General features: G+C 40.7%; 1 protein-coding gene across 1 annotated transcript in view; it reads left to right on the forward strand.

The window, feature by feature from the left end:
- Positions 1-3,490: 3,490 nt before the first annotated feature.
- TENM3 (teneurin transmembrane protein 3) overlaps positions 3,491-16,627 on the forward strand; it is a 407,391-nt gene continuing 394,254 nt past the window's right edge. Inside the window, exon 1 of the mRNA XM_041479936.1 lies at positions 3,491-3,933. The gene's annotated coding sequence lies outside the window, so the exon portion shown is untranslated. The remainder of the gene's footprint in view (positions 3,934-16,627) is intronic.

The following is a 16,627-nucleotide window of genomic DNA, read 5'->3' on the forward strand; positions in this document are numbered from 1 at the left end:
TGCGGTTCCCTCCGGGGCTTAGGGCAGAGCGTGGGCAAGGCGGGTCCGTCACCTTCTGACCTGGCCCCGGCGCGGTGCGCGCTCGGCGCGGCGCGGGAGCTGCGCGGGCTCAGCCGTCCCGCCCGGGCAGCCGGGGAGGGAAGCGAGGCGGCTCCGCCGACAGCTCGAAAGCGGCCGCTCGAGCGGCTGCGAGCTCGGTCCCTTCGCGGGGCTTGCACAGGAGCGGGAGCCGCAGAGCTGGCCCCGCGAACTGACGGGGACAGTTGTTTCCATGTGATGACCAACCAGCAAGACTGAGTCGAAATAATTTTTTTTTTTTTTTTTTTTAATTAGAGTTCTGATTATGAAGTATTCTGACACAGGACGATGCTGCTAGTTGTTTCCGTTACCTAGGGGCAATCCCTGCCTAGCTGCATTAAAGCGCATCTTGACTCTTACCCCGAAGGAAAATGGATGGTTAGAAACTATTTCTTCCTCCATGAGCTGTAGATCCAGCACCGTTAACAACGCAGAGATCTTGAGATCCGTTTTTTTCAGACTTGCGAATATCCTAAAGAGCGTGGAGTCCTGGAACCAGAAAGTGCCGAAAAGCCAGGCAAAGCCCGAGTTATCGTTTAAGTAGGAAGGACACGTTAAGAACAGTTTAGGGAGTTTGCAAAGAACGTGACGATGTCTTGAATGTGTGTCGTCTTTTGGAGTTACCGGTAGATTAGTGCAGGAGCCGGCATGTCTCGCATCGGAGGACGTCCTGCCCTTTCCCCTCAGTAGCACCTACCGTCCAAAAAGATTTACTGATAGTCCCATCTGAAAAAAAAAAAAATCTCTAAGTCGATGAGGAACGCATACCCTTTTGTTCTTTCAGTATTGAAACAGTGAGCTTACTGGAAATCCAAAAAATCCAAATGAGTAAGGAATAGCTGCCGTGTGATTTTAGAGAGTTTAGTCACATTTAATAGTTGACATTAGGAAGATAGTTTCCTACAAAGCTCTAACTCAGATGTGCCTGCACACTTATCAAATTAACTTAAACTCTGAAGGCTGAAATTTAATTGAATTTTGGTAAGCCTTGTAAGCTGCTTCAGTGATGTCCAAGTTAAGAGTGCGAAAATAACTTGGTCTTGCTCAAGAACTTCAAATGTGTATCAATAAGTAGTTGACTTTTGTTGTCTATCCAGTAGGCTTTGCACAAGGAAAGCATGATGTTATCTTTCTATTTATAATAAAGCAGGATCTTAACTCAGTGTATTTGAGGGCAGTAAAAAGTTCAAAATAGTACTAGATGAACGGATTTAGCAAAGATATTGCAAATAGATGAAGCAGTCATGCAAAATACAGTGCTTTAAATTTGCATTTGCAAAACATAGCTTTAAATATTGTGTTAGCACTGTAAGCCAAAAGAAAAAATAATGTAAGTAAAACCCTGAGTCTACAAGATTGGCTTGTAGTCTAGCAGAAATGCTATTTTGTATAATATGCAACAACAATTACAGCATTTGGTGTAAGTTCAGGGTTGATTGTTCCTGTGTGCCTACCTATAGGCGTTTTGTAACAATGAATTTTGTGCAATTCACATTTTCACACTTCGAGTGCTTTCTTGTAAGGACTAAACTCTTTGTAGTATATTTTATTTGAAAGACAAGGTCATGATGATTCCAGTTCTACCTGTATTGTCTGTGCACTTACCTGCACAGAACTCTCTCTCGTGGTCTCTGGGGCTCCTACTTTTTGAAATTAAATGCCGCCACTTCAGAGCCAGCCACAAAGTCAGTAGAGAGTATTCATTTAAATCCATTGGTTTAGTTGTTGTGTCTTTAAAATACTTTTGCAAACCTCTATTTAAAAGTAGTTACTTTTATTACAACTTTTCTGGGGATGAAGACACCTCATTGCCATTATAAAATACTTTTTTTCCCCCTCTTCTTCCTTTCTGTATGCCCAATATTATGAATTACACATTGACTGTTGACTTAAAAAGGCTTGAAACATTTGTGGTTTTCTGTTGCACTTGCTGTATAACGGTGCTGTGTGATGCTGGCTCTGTGTGTGTGGTACCTGCTGTCATTCCAACATGCTGACCTCAGCACTGTCGAATCAGTTTATATACCCAGGCAACTTGTCTCTCGGGTCGAGCCCAGCAAAGTACAAATGCAAAGAAAAACACTGAAATAAAACACGGGCATGGGAGAAAAAGCTGCTGGACTGATCATAGACAGTTCCCTCGCAATGCCCGTTGGTTACATCTGCAGTAACATTTCCGTGATTAGGAGGTATTTCCAGTTATTTCAGGACAGAGGAATATAGGGATTTTCCTTGGGAACGTTTAAGATAACAAAGTCGTGCATCTTTCATTACAGAGTCGGAGATGTGGTGGATAAAGTTAGGAAAATCAAAGTACTGCAGCGGGTAGCCAGCTAAACGTTCAAAGCTGCTCATCTGTCTACCTTCTCCGCGTGTTTCGCATCTCGTGTGTGAAACGCCTTTGAGTTTAAAAGAGAAGGATAAAGGCGTAAAAAGAGAGCGGTCCTAGATAGGTAGGTAGGTAACATCTCAGTGTGCGAAAAGTTACAGCTACTACTTTGAGCCGAGAGGTTGCTGAGGAGTCAGGCAGGAAAATAAGCAGAAGCGCCTTTGTACACCACGGAGAAATGGCTTTAAAAGCAGATGTTTAAGCTGTAATCAGGTCACTCGGCACCCGGCTCCCGCCCAACTCCGAAAATTGCTGGGGTGCGGCGGAAAGGCCGGGCGGGGGGGCTGCGGGTACCCGTGCGAGGGGCGGGCTGCCGGGCCGGGGAGCGCCGCCGGCACCCTCCGGCCTTGCCGGGCGGCCCCGCCGCGCCGCGCCGCGCCCGGGCTGCCGGCAGCGCCAAAGAGCCTCGGCGGGCGGGCGGCCCGCGGCGCCGGCTCTGCTTGGCCGGGCGCGGTGCGGTGCTGCGGGGGAGCTGCGGATTATTTCCCAATGTTTTTCCCCTCCCCTGATAAAAATAAATAGGTCCCCGCGGAAAACAAAATGCAGCGGAGGGATGCTTCATGCCCTGCCGGGTGGAGGGAACGCGCAGCGGAGCCGTGTAAGTTCATTAGTGTTTGCAATCAGGAGCACGCAGCCACCCTCATCAGGGCAGACAGCGGCCAAGAGCCATTCATCAGCCTGAAGTGCCGCTCGCGGATGACCCCTAAATCACCGCCGGCGTCGTGGATGCGCTGATTAGGCTCAGCGTGGGAGCCGCGCCACGGCACTCCATGCGAGCGGCGGGGACGGGAGGGGGCAGCAGGCTGAGAGTCCGCAGCCCGGTGGGTCGTGTCCCGGCCTAGGGCAGCGCAGGGAAACACCGGGGCCCTCGGCCGGGTCCCCCGCGTTACGGCGAAAGTAGGTGCTGGCGGCGGCCCCCCGGCACGTCGCTGTGCGCGTACCTTCGCCCTCCCCTCCTGCATGAAGAGGGGCCAAACTCCCAGCCCGCCCGGCGGGGGAGGAGGCGGGGAAAGTGAGCTCCGCGGGACGCGTAAGCTCCCGCGGCGCGGGGCGCGGGCAGCAACTCGTGGCCCTCCCCCCGCCCGGCCCCCGGCCCTCCCCTCGCTCTCGCCCGCCCTCCGCTCCCGCCCGCCCGGCCTGACAAAGTGCCGGCGTGCGCCGCTCTCCCCCGCGCTGCTGCCGGGGCGCGGAGGCGGCGAGGCTCGCGGCGTGCCCGCGGTAAGTGGCGCGCTGCGCTCCGCGGCTGTCTGGCCGGCAGCGGGAGCCGGGAGCCGCTGCCCTCCGCCTGGACGAGAGCGGGCTGGGGGCTGGTGCGCGGGGGCCGGAGGAGGTTTTTGCGGCCCTCCGTCTCTCCCTTCCCCACCTCCCCCACGGCGGCACCGTTGGCGGCGGGACTTTCGCCGGGCGGTGGGCGGGAGTCGCGGGGCGTCCCGGGACGCGCGGCTGCGGCAGGAGCGCGGCCCCAGGTAGGGCTGCGCGGGCGCGGGGGAGCAGGAGGATGAGGCCGGGGATGCAACTTAATGTGGAAACTCCGCGGTGCCGGGCGGAAAGCTGAGCGGGGGGTTGGGAGGGGTTTGGGTCTGGCAGCAGCGCTGTGCGGCCTCGGCGGCCTCGGAGCGGAGTCGGGGGCTGCTGGTGTGCGCGCTCCCGGGGGGGCTGAGCGCGCTCCCGGCGGTGCGGAGCGGCGGCGGGACTGGGCATAGCAGCAGTTTCGGTGCTTTCCCAAGTCGGCATCCTCACTTTTGGAAGAAAAACGGAAGTGTCCGCACTCCTGTCTGGTGAGCGTCGCGGCGCGGGCGGAGGCGCGAGAGCTCGTCCGAGCAAGTTTATGGTGGGTTTGGAACTTGGTGTTTGGTACCTCGGCTGTGCGGGCGCGGGGCGCTCCCGCCGGGTCCGGCGTCCTCGGGCGGCGCGTTTGTCAAGCGGCGGCGGGCGGTGACAGGCTGCCGGGTGGTCTGTGCTCCAGAGCTGCTACCGGGGCTATACCTGCTCTCCTGCTAAAGGACGGGGTTTCTGAGGCTCGCATCTGGAATGGTCTAGTCAGTAAACTGTAGTGAAAATCGTGTTACTGTGCAGAGAAAACACATGGCGACCAAAGAAATCGTGTGTCACTGTGGTTTGGGGAAAGGGGTGGTCTCCCCCGCGAAATTCCAAACATTGCTGGTGTCTGGTGGGGTTTTTCTTCACGTGTATGTAGGAAGCAGATCCACTGGTCTGTGGACTTAAAGTTTTATGTTATAAAGTTGCTTTTAAGCAAAGTAATGTAAAAAGAGAGCATACCAAAACTCCCATCTTGATGTGCTCACAGTGTTAAAAGTTTCTGTTAAAAGGAGCAGCTTCCATAATGTGTCATGTAGATGTAGTCTCCTTTAAATATTTACATATAAAATATTTTTATATGAAAACTTTGGCAGTTTTATTTTTCTACTTTCTGAATATCATGTGTCTCTTAAGCTAAGCCTTAGTTCAATGCTTGTTTGGTTTTATTTGACTGCTACCCTTGCATTTTATATATACTTCCTCAGGCAAAGTATTTTGCTTCATACCACTGAAGAGTTGTAGCGATATTCTGTGGCTGTGTGGATCCTAAAATTCTGTCTAGTAAATAATAAATTGAAGTATAAATGTTGTTCATCTATGGTCTTACAGAAAAGTTAATTGTAAAACACTTGAAGACACTCTCTGAAAAATACCACTGCTCTTCCCTTCTAAAATAATCCAAGTGCTATTTGGAATTATTATTGCATTCCCATTTAGGAGGTTAGTTTAATATTGTATGCAGGGAAAAATTCATGAAATGCACTTTGGTATAATATAAAAATAGTTTGGAAGAAGGGCCCCTTTGTAAGTGTGAATATACATGAAAATTGTATCACTCAAATTTTGGAAAAATAGAAGAAGTTGAGAAAAAATATTAGCTTACAATTCTGAAGTTTTGCTACTATGAACTTGCTGGGTTATTTTCAATGGTCTAGTAAATTAGAGGAGGGGAAAAAGCCAACAGTACAGAAATATTAGATGCATACATCTGATTAAAAATGGAAAGGGGTTCAGTCGAGTGAACACTGAGATAAAAGATGCTGTTTGGTATAAGAAATACTTGACCCCGCTGAGATTCTTTTGTTTAAGATGTTTTGAGGAAAAACAATCCAAAATAACATTCATAATCCAGTTAGCAGGTTAAGACTGGTACTTCAGTCAAATCTCTTAGAGCTGGGAGTAATTATTCTCTGTTTAAATGAAAAAATAGAAGAAAAGGATATATTAATAGAAACTAGATTTAAAGTTACAAATGAGCGCACAATGGCTGCTGTAATAAACATCTGTTTTATAGAAGCTCTGTAAGATATTAGAAAATGAAATAATAGCCTGGAAGTATTTTTTGTCATCTCCTAGCCCCAACAATTAACAGTTTATAGTCTTGGCTCAGTAAGATACTCAGAACCTTTACCTTCAGTTAAAATCAGTGAGCATTGTGCAGACTGATGCCCCTGTAGATTGATGCAAAAACTCCCACTAACTTGCATCAGTTTTGGATTAGGCCCAATAAAAGCTGAGAGTGCCCAGCAACTCGGAGGATCAGGTGCTGTTTGTGAAGGGGCATTGTGCTATATAGACATAAAAGACCAGAGATGCTAAGGCTTCAGGTCAGAGCTGCTCTTATATTTATAGTAATACTGTACTTAATGCTGTGTTTCTATTATAGAAAACTCATCTCTCTGTCAGTGCGCAAGAGAAACTATAAAATTCTTATAGAGCAAAATTTTTATAGAGAAATCTTAAAAAATTTTTTTCAAAATGTTATGCAAGTAAATTGCGCTTGTGTAAGATTTAGAGGCTGATTTGAGCTATACTGATACTACATATTAGAGATTCTTAATAAGATTAATATATCTATATAATATTATTTTCTTTTAAGAATAACTTTACTATAGAGAATACATTCTATTAAATGAAGACATATAAACTTATTAGGTTTACTGTTTTAGTAAATGTAGTGATAATGTGACTATCATCTGCAAGTTTGTGCTGTATCAAGGGCAAAAACTCTTATCAGAAATAATTTTAGAGTGTTTATTAGAAAATTCATGGTTTGATTAAATAATTTTTTTACCCCACGCTAACTAGTTAAATAAGTCCTTCCAGGATACCTGCATGCAATTCTTCTTAGACTGAAGAGTGTCTTAAAAGAAAGCATTCATTTTTCTAACAGAGTAGTATTATTTGCAGAATTTTAGCTTGTAGAAAACATTTCAGGGACCCAGAGTTAGGGTTGGGGTTCACACTGTCAGATGGACAATTAAAAGAAAGCCCTAAACATTTAATTTTTTAGATATAAAAGAGGCTTTTTAAAGAATTTACCATTGTAAAAATGTGCCGCTTTAACAGCCTTTCCTTAGTTCTAAAACTGATTAATTGCTGTGTCTTATAAAACCTGATTTATTTCATACTTTTTTCATACCAAGCATTACCATTATGAAGCTCTCCTTATAAGTGAGATTAATGTTTCTGAGCAAAGAAGTGGTTTGGAGGGCTGCATTCATTTTGAGTGCTATTCCAATCAATTTTAGATACAGCATTTCACAATGTATCAGTCTGCATCCGAACCTGCCTTATTATGTGGAATTAACTTGTTAGTGATTGATAGGAAGCCTGCTCCATCTCCAGAGGTGATTTGTTAGAAAACAAGTGTTACAGGTTCCAGGAGTTTGAGTACAGGGTCAGGCGACTCCGGTGCCCATTCTGTGGCCTGACTGAAGCTCGACAGGGATGTTCGAAAAAAATGCTGTGCTGGTTTTTTTTTTTTTTTTTTTTTAAAGCTAAAAAACCCAACACACTCCAAAAATCCTAAAACGAAAACCTAAAACCATTTATATTAAATGGTGTTCCTTACTGTGGTACTGGGCTTCACAGACAGTCTGAAGTGACAGGTATGAGGCACAGACAGTGTCTTTGTGCATCACTACGTGCTGTTACAATGCATGTCTCCTGGATTGTTTGGAGGAATCGCCTTAGCATTTGAAATCAAGACTCAGAAGGCTAGTTTCAAATGACAAGGTGCACACCTACTGCATATTGCGTGCATAGTTACTGAAATACATGCCAATGCTATTTTTTCTCTTTTAAAAGGAGCAAGGATTGTGCTTGTTTCAATAGCTAGTGAGATATTTGCACATTCTGTCTGTGCACCCTTTGGTCTCAGCTTCACCACTGTTTAATTCTTTACCACTAGGCTATGGTCACACACTGCTGCTGAGTGTGATGAATAAACATTTAAAGTCCAGGAAAAAAATAAAAAGCTTCCTCAATATTGAGAGAAAAATAAGTTTAAAAAGGCCAAATTTAAAAAACACACATGAGAAACCTCTAAAAATTGTAAACAATTCTAAGATATAGGTGTATGCATCTGTTATGAGGATAGTACTTTAAATGTAAATTTTAGTTATTTACGTGTTTCTTGCAAGATGTACTAATTGCATTCAGTAAATATTTTAAGTTTGCATATTGGACTAATTACATTAGTCTTTTAGTTCAAGTGTGCATGCAAACAGTAACAGAATGTTGCGACTGAAGCATTGCAACATAAAAGTATTTCTGGTCTTATGCAGATCAGAAGTAATAAAATTGCAAAATGTTTATGACCATCAGGCTCTAAGTGCTCCTCACCTTTTAGTTCAGTCTGGCTTTATGGAATAAACATTATTTGTACAGGTTCATTTTAATATTGCAACTGAAATAGCTGCTACTGAACAAATATGAAGGGAATAGTATCTTAAACATAATAAAATGGAGAGTACAACACAAACTCTATCTCTGATTGCCTTCTTAGATGCAAGTCTGTCTGCGTGTTCCATACTTTCGACTTGTGGGCAGTTTACTCTTGTTTTAAAATACATTTTATGCCAAGCTGATACTTAGATGACACAAGGTTGAAAAGTAGTTTAAGTCTGGAACTGTTTTGTGCTGATATATGCTGTGAGTCTTGCAAAGAAATGGGAGTGCTTTTATAGTTTAGACTGAAATTCGACATGTAAGCTCAAACCTAGGTGACCTAATTATTTTAAATTTTCCAAATTAAGTCTGTAACGGGTTGAGGTTGTTGATACTTGGTGTGTATTTTTGTGTCTACAAAAAAAGTTAATTGCAAACATTAGTGCCTAGATGTATTGAAAGCAAAACAGTAAACTAGAAAAACTGCAAGGTGCTGTACTGAATTCAGCACTGATTAACATACTCTGCAAATCCACTAAAATCAGCAAATTACCTGGATTGTTATGTACTCGTGAACTGGGAGGCTGTAGTAAAACTTTGTGTCAAAATATCTTAATAACTGAAATGTGTGTTAAAGGTTATAGTAACTTTGGTTCACTTTTACATTAGGAGTTCATTAATGCAAGTTCAATCTTTGTATATAAAGGAAAACTTTTCAACTTGAGAAAAGATGTTTTAAATTATTTCTGGTCACTTTCCTGACTTTTATATTTTTATCACACTGCTAGTAAATCTTTAAAATGAAAATCTTAACATGAACTAGCTATGGATTATAATTAAGTGATAATAGAGTCTCCATGCCTCTTTTTCTATTCTCCCCCAACATCCCTCTATTCCATCCCTGGCAAAATCCTGGAATGATTGCAGAAATTTTTACTGCAAAACAGGTTTGCCAACTTGGTTTATTCTTTCAAGTAATTAATTTTGAAAGAAAGGAGAATATTTTCTATAATGATGGTCTAAAATCTGTATTCTGTAAACCTTTAAATTTCATGAGTTAATATCTACATGTGTCTTTTGCATCTGAATTACAGAAGTGTAAAATTGCAGCTTGCAAAAATCTTAAGATATTATTACTTCAATTTTTCCTGTAACAACATTGAAAAACATTCAGAAAGCCAGCAGTTATTATTGTAAAAGCTATCTTGGTGTGGAACTTAGAAAGTGTTGTGCTGAAATCAGTTGTGTTGGTGGTGTTATTTTTCAACATTGTATTGAATTTCTGATAGTATTCTTGACAGCGGTTAAGCCAACATACAAAGGAACTAATGTGTCTTATTTCCTTATTTGAGTCTTGACAATTTTTAGTGTCTTAAGAAAACCGTCAAGGGTAAAATTGGTAAAATACAGATTTAAAACATTTTTCTTGGCAGGAGTTGAATAGAAAGTTGCGTGTGAGAATTTTTAGAGGAGGGGGGAAAATTAATCACCTCTGTGATTTATTGTAATAAAGCAATAGATTCCTAAATCATAAAAGTCCTTGATACACTTTGACTGGTTCATGGAGGGGGGTGGCTATGTAGTGGTTGAAGAAATCATCATTGCTAATAAGTGTTACTTTAGATTAGCAAATGAAAGACTGCATAGTCCTTCAAAGGCCTCATCCATTCTCATTATAATCCTTTGAACATTTGTCTGACCTTTCTAAAGAAATTCTACAGAAACTTTATGCTTGGGGCTCCACATAAATAAACTGACCAGCACTTATCTCAAGAAGTTTGTACTCTAATGACAGGAGCAATAATACATCTTTTTAACAAAAATATATCAAATGTTACTTGCCACAGCAAATTGTTAATTTATTTTCAAATATCACAATGTAATACTTGAGACTAATGAGTGTAAAGCAGCTTATTAAAAGCAAATAATATCACAGTTCTCTAACAAAAATCTAAAACCAAATTGTATTGCTAATATTTTTTCTCTCAGCTTTGTTGTGGTTTATACCTATAGAAAGCTGGGGTAGGTGGGGTAATTTTGTTTTGAAGGCTGAACATGTGAAGGTTTGTGCAGCTAGGACATGCCCAGCTAAAGCAAACCAGCCTAGCTCTGCTCACCTCAGGGAAGACATTGCCATTTGCCTTCTGGGTCATGACATGTAGGGCTATGCTCATTAAACACTTTCAATTTCGATTTTGCTTTAACTCTTACCTTTCTTTCTTTTTTTTTTTTTTTTTTTTTTTTTTTTTTTTTTAATAAGCAGTTTACTTCTTTCATTTTGTAAAATACATGGCTTATTTGAATAGACTTTAGTGCCTCTCAAAAGCATCATGGCTCAGATGGGTTTTTTCCATTATAAGAAAAAACCTCTTATTCTGTTAGTAAACTTGGCAAAGCAGAAAATAATTAATTTTATTAAATCAGTTTTTTAAGAAAGACATTCTTTATTGATACTACTGAATATATTCAAGTATTTGAGGTTTCCCTATTCCTTTTAAGAGAGATTTTTGATTTCAGTGTCAAAAGGTTGAGTGGCAGCATCCAAATCTATGCAACTGGAACTGAGGAAAGATACTATATTCCAACAAATGAGCTGGTTGAAATCTCGGTTACAAGTTGGGAGTGTTTGTGTATTACTTTAGCAACAAAGGCAGAGTCGCAGGAAGTCTTAACATTGAGGCAGCAGTTACTAAATTACCGTTTGTTCACCATTGTTCCCATGCTGGAAGGCAGAAATGTTGTATTTTTAAACCAATGAAGGAACTGGAGAAATGCTGGACCTCTGCAAATGTGAGTGAGCTTAGTCCAGACAAATAAACAGGTAATTGAGAGTGCTAAGGAGTTCTAGGTTATGTTTGGTATATCAGACTGATAAATGTGAAATCCTTGAATTTGATTTTCTTTCATCCATAACTAGTTAGAAAATTAAAAATTTAGGCAGAAAGGAGCCCTTTCATATCGTGTGGTAGGAAGTCTTCTTTTTCAGATCTTGGTAATATGTGTACATGCACACATGTTTTGGATTGTCTAATCTTCAATATTATTACTTTCGTTTTAGTGTAAATTGGTGGCAGATGAATGAAAAGCTTTCCTGGCAGACTTTTTTTTAAATATAGATGTGTATCTGCACATGTACTTTGGCCATTCAATACTGACTTAGTAAACGTACAGTACAAAATTACAGGAGGACTTGTCCTTTTCCCCTCATTTATCTGTCAGTTGCTGAAGTTTGTGATTTCAACACAGGCCAATATGTTGGGAAGTGTCAAAAAAACTTAGGGTCTGAAGTCCACAGTGACATCTCAGTGAGTGCTGGGAGCAGAAATGCTCATCACCTATCAGGAAGTTTTCCAGTCATTTGTGTATTGATAGAGTATGAAAAAAGACCCACCTAGTAATCCAATCTATCTAAAGCTATGGTACCTCAGAAATACAACTATGACTGACTGTGCTCTACAGGAAACCTGGAAGTAATAAGTGATTAGGAAAGCTGGGGTTTTATTTTCTGTCTTGAGTGAAGAGTATCTTAGCATGAAAATGAAATATCAGCTCTCACTTAGCATGAAATAGTTATAATTACATTTAGAAATGTTTTAAGTAGCTTAAAAATTCATAGCTGCTCTTATTAGTCTTTTGATAATTTCGTGTTAATTGTGGATTGATACAGGGTTAATGATATAAAATGTTAGCACTTCTAATGATATGTTTAAGAACAGTGCAGACATTAAATTCAGTAAACTGAATATGTGGCCTCATAAATAAATGCTGAATTATAATACAAAGCACACCATGACCAAATTAATTAGTATGTTTAATCTAGTGAATTCCAGCTAGGCTGCATATAATATGGACATGTATTTAATTTCTAAATTTAATATTAGCTGCATAAGTCAGCTCTTACTTAATCAGTGCAGATCAGTAATAGAAATGTAATATATCTGGGGTTTTGCATAAGCTTTTCTCTTTAAATGAGAAGTTTTAATATGGCTTGATACTTTAAATATTGTAATTAAAAAAGGTATGTGGGTAGGAGTTTTTCCTGTGTTCTCCCCATAATTTGTCGTCATCAGGAGGTAGAATTCCTGAGGTCCAAAATAAAATATTCATTCAGTCAAAATGGCGGCGCTCATTAAAATTCATTCAAGGATCTAGGGCAGAATATTTTGTATTTGCTTATTTGATGCAAAATTTACTGTTGGTTGCTTTGCTGTCATTATTGTTATATCAGATTTTTTTTTATTTGGTTAGAGTTAAAATGCGAGTAGAATAATCTTGATTTTTCATTTGAAAACCTTACTTTTCAAAGAAAGTGCAGAATAAAAGACTGTTTAATTTTTTAATAACCTGTGAGTACTTTAGATTTTTCCTCTTGTGAATTACAAGTATTCGATTTTTATCACGTGAGCCATAGGGCATACAGATTTTCTTGAACTCGTCTTCTGAATTCTTAAATGTGAGTTTAAGAAATAGGAAATTGGGTGGTATTGAGTCCAGTTTTGAAAACCTCTAAATAATCTGTTCAGTTGGTAGTTTCAGGGACTTCAATGAGATTGTGTAGTGAATAGGCATTGTCCCTGTGATCAGTGCTCTATAGGCTTAGGCTCATTGCTTTCAGAGGAAAGTCTGAGAATAATCAGCATGCGTTTTCTTCTTTTTTTTTCTTGATACAGGATTACACACTCTGCCTGTAACCTTTGATATAAATCTACCTTTGCTTTGTGTTCTTTTTCTGGTAAATATTTGAGTAGGAATGAGTTGATGAACTGCTCAGTTTTTATGGAGAGCCCATAAAGCACAGAATGGGCTGGCTGCACTCTGGTCCTCAGTCAAACCTTATTGTTAAATGTGTTTGGGATGGTTTTCACCCCCATTCCCAGCATTTGGAACAAGCAAATCCAATAACTGTTTATTTGCTGAACCTCACAAAGGAGTGCACTTGTCCGAAAGGGGGCACGCCTGTGCTGCCGTGTTAAACACAGCACTGTCACTTTCCCACGTGCTGGGACACCATCATCTATGTGCTTCATTCTTAAAGAGCTCCCTTATGGCTTTTTGATCTGTACTCATTCATGGCACTCCCAAACAATTCTTGGGCATGGTTTAGCAGTTAAGACCAGAGATGTATTTGTTCTGGGGACCATTCCCATTAAGCCCTTTGCTTTCAGCTTCCTAATTTAGAGGTTAAGACTCGTTGCTAGCACAGACCTGATTTAATTATACTGGCTTTAAGTGCGGTTTTGGACAAGATGACCTCTAGAAGTCTTTTCCAACCTAAATTGTTGTGTGATTCCAAGCCTTTTGGTTGCACTCCTTGCAGTCCTTGGGGGTGTTGATTTTAATATTTGGGTGTCACACCTGAATTCATTGTTCATTGCCAATGGTAATTCTATTACTACACTTCCAAAAATAATTGTTTATGAGGCTCAGAATTAAAGCATCATATTTGTGTTTTAATCAGTTTAAATGAACAAATGTTAGTGTTTTGTAAGCTGATGTAGGAGTAATATTTTTTCCACCCTGCTTGTGTAAGATTGTTCCTATTAGCTTAACAAGAGGATTTTTGGGAGTGCACAAGCATAAAAGAGGACTCTCCATGTTAGAATCATTGTTAAGTGCAGTACGTTTTCCTACGCTAGAAACTTGATACAATTAATTTAGATATTAAGTAAAAACTAGCTTCATTTTAGTCTATACACCTGGTAATTATTACATACTGCTCACATGACAGAATTTAAGTTTGCTGGTTTATAATAAGTGCAAAATAGCTAGCTGTTTATTGGCAGTGTCGTGCAAGAAAACCAGATTAACAGCTTTTTTGTTAAGGTTTTTTTTGTGACACTGGATTAAAGATGATATTAACTGATTTATTATGAGAATCAAATCTGTAGGGGTTTTTACAAGTTTTTATTTTCCTTTGGTTGGTTAAAAAATATACAAGAGTAACAAGTTACAATGCTAGTTTTTTTAATATTAACGAAAAAAAAAAATAAAGTCCACTACCCCATCACTTTTTGTCTGTGAAGAGGCTTTGCTTACATCTAGCCTAAACGACAGCTACATCACCAGATATCACATTGAACTATCGTAAACCCACTTGCAATCCCGCGTGGGCTGTGAGCCCAAGAGGCTGAGTGAAACCTAAAGGAGGTTTCTTTGCAGAACCTTCTTGGCAGTGCTTCAGTGTCGTACCCACTCCATGGAGGAAAAGGAACGAGGCAGCCCATAAGGGATCTTCTCTGCCTAGGATTAGGCATCCAAATGAGCTGTCTTTGTGAAGGTCTAAGGCATGTCGTGACCTTCTCCCCACTGCTTTGAAAGCCGGACACTTTCTGCAGTAGCTCTGCTTTGAGATGCCTGAAGCGTAGTCTCACTTTAGTGATTTAAGCTAAACAGACGGCATTTCATACGTGCTGCCTCAATCAAAACTGCATCAACAGCTATGGAAGCATGTAAAAACAGTGTGGAAGCTAAGGGTTTCTTTGACTGGAACTACAGTTATTTTCAGGTTTTCTTTTTTAATAATAATGTTAATTAAAATTTTAGTATTATAACTGAAATCACATTATAGGTGTTTGAAAACTGTAGTTTCATCAATGATTTGTAGGTTGAATATTGTCCGCAGGTTAAAATCGGACCTTGAGTTCTACATTAAAGTACAGGAACTGCATATTAGAAGCAAATGTTGCTTCAAATATGTAGAATGTTTCCTGGTTTTAATATGGATTGCATTGATACTGTTTCAGGGGAAAAGGATTTATACATTATTTGCTTATAAACAGATAAGCACTGTACGTATTTGTATTTTGAATATTTTTGTTAAATGCAATTCGAACAATTTTAAATTAGAAAATGTGCAAAAATAGGGTTAACTGCATATAACGGTTAAAACTGTCCTAGCTCATTGATATTTTCAAAAATGTAAATGGACAGTAGATTGGACTATTTTCCTTCTCATAATATTACCAATATATTTAGTTTAGTTTCATATCCTACAAACCAAAAGTACCAGGGTTTCTAAAAGCTTGGTCTTAATATTTCTTTTTCCTGCTCTCCTGTGCCATTCACACAACTGCTTCACTCAGCCCTGTTCCGTTTCTCCCTGATGGCTGAAAATGACTGTTGGATATCAATTTCAACTTGCAGAAGATGGGTTATATGATTTTTGGGCGACAAGGGCAGGAGCTGCTTTTTCTTTCATCTCCTCTGTGGTGGTTCATAATTGTCTTTAAAAAACAATAAGGTGGTGGCTTGATTAACATTTGAAGGTTTTATAAGCTGTCAGTGCATCCTTTAGAAATAAAAAATTGCCATATTGCATCCTATCCTCTCTGTTGCCCTCTCCATTGTTGTAAAATAAGCTGTTTGCTTATCTGTATAGCGAATTCAGAGCAGCAGAATAGTTAAAAGCAATTTTGAATGCTTAATTTTCAATTTTTATAATTTTCATTTATTTTTTGCTAGGTTGGTAGTAGCACTGACTCAGTTCGACAGACAGCCACAGCATAGTGGTAGGTGTAGGGCTGGAATACAAGGACAGGACTGCATTTTTAGTTTGTTTTAAGAAAGGGAGTAGCACAACACCCACATTTTCCTTACTTATTAAATAGAAACACCTACAGGAGGAAAGTAGGTCCTAGAAATGAGTTGGCAATGTCTGTTTTTGACTCTCTGTGTGTTGCTCTGTTTCGTGCTCAGCATCACAGCAGAAAACCTTTGGGACTAACCTGACCAAGAGAAACCATAAATAAAAGAGAGGAAATTGAAATACAAGACTGCCTTTTATCTTCCCCCCTCCAATAACTGTCTGTGCATTCATGTAGTAGGACCGCATGGTTACTTGGTGGGGTTGTTTTTCCCCATATACACCATTTTATAAAAGGAACAGCAATGATATTGAGAGTCCACAGAGGAGGGTCACCAAGATGATCAGAGAGATGGGCCACCTTTCCTATGAGGAAAGGCTGAGAGAATTTGGGTTGTTCAGCCAGGGAAAGAGAAGGCTTTGGGGTGACCTAATTGTCACCTTCCAGTGCCTGAAGGGATCTTGCAAGACAGTTGGAGAGGGACGTTTTACGTGAGCATGTAGTGACAGAACAAGGAGGAATGACGTCAAACTGAGAGTAGGTTTAGACTGGATGATAGGAAGAAATTCTTGACTGTGAGGGTGACAACACAGCTGAACGGATTGCCCTGGGAAGTTGTGTATGCTCCATCCCTGGAAGTCTTTAGTGTCAGTCTGGATGATGCAGCTCTGAACAACCAGGTCTAGTGGAAGGCGTCCCTGTCAATCACAAGTGGGCAGGAACAGGAAGTTCTTTTACGTTTCCTTCCCACCCAAGCCATTCTGTGATAAGTGATTCTATGCTTCCCTTGCTCTGTATTCAAATTGCATTAATTCTCCAGCAGCAGGAGGGATGTCTTAGCAATCACCACTTGTTTACAGAGGAT

This window comes from Pyrgilauda ruficollis, unplaced genomic scaffold, assembly GCF_017590135.1.
Source record: "Pyrgilauda ruficollis isolate IOZ18807 unplaced genomic scaffold, ASM1759013v1 scaffold5, whole genome shotgun sequence".
NCBI classification, from domain to species: domain Eukaryota; kingdom Metazoa; phylum Chordata; class Aves; order Passeriformes; family Passeridae; genus Pyrgilauda; species Pyrgilauda ruficollis.